This window comes from Etheostoma spectabile, chromosome 6 (genome assembly GCF_008692095.1).
Source record: "Etheostoma spectabile isolate EspeVRDwgs_2016 chromosome 6, UIUC_Espe_1.0, whole genome shotgun sequence".
Taxonomy (NCBI): domain Eukaryota; kingdom Metazoa; phylum Chordata; class Actinopteri; order Perciformes; family Percidae; genus Etheostoma; species Etheostoma spectabile.
Genome location: NC_045738.1, coordinates 5,508,253 through 5,508,593, shown reverse-complemented (window position 1 = coordinate 5,508,593; position 341 = coordinate 5,508,253). Strand labels below are relative to the sequence as shown.

At 37.8% G+C, this 341-nt stretch overlaps 1 protein-coding gene across 3 annotated transcripts in view; it reads left to right on the top strand.

Moving 5' to 3' along the window:
* Positions 1 to 341, top strand: part of rcc1 (regulator of chromosome condensation 1) — a gene marked incomplete at its 3' end in the record, with an annotated part of 6,854 nt that overhangs the window by 807 nt on the left and 5,706 nt on the right. Inside the window, 1 exon segment of one of the 3 annotated variants that reach the window (XM_032519114.1) lies at positions 1 to 35. This exon segment is cut by the window's left edge and continues 26 nt beyond it. 3 annotated transcript variants of the gene reach the window in all.

The window sequence follows — 341 nt, the reverse complement described above, 5'->3', positions numbered from 1 at the left end:
ACAAGGACTGATTGTGTTGTTCGGCCAGAAGGTTTGTGAGTTTGTAGAAAAGCCAATATTGCTTACCATGAATAACCGTCGTTCTCAAAGCCACTAAAAGTTAAGACCTGCAGTAGAGAGACCATGGTGGACGCCTTGATTTCATCCTTGACCCTGTGTAAATAAACGACTCTCTAACTGCAGTATGGCGGCATTATGCAGCAGTGTGTCGTTAGTCATTACCAGGCTCTGCTACTTACTAAAGACACATTCATGAACTTATAAGTTTAATTAAATTCAGTAATATGACTAATACTATATATACAGAATGTGTTTGTGTGTGAACATCATACATATATATA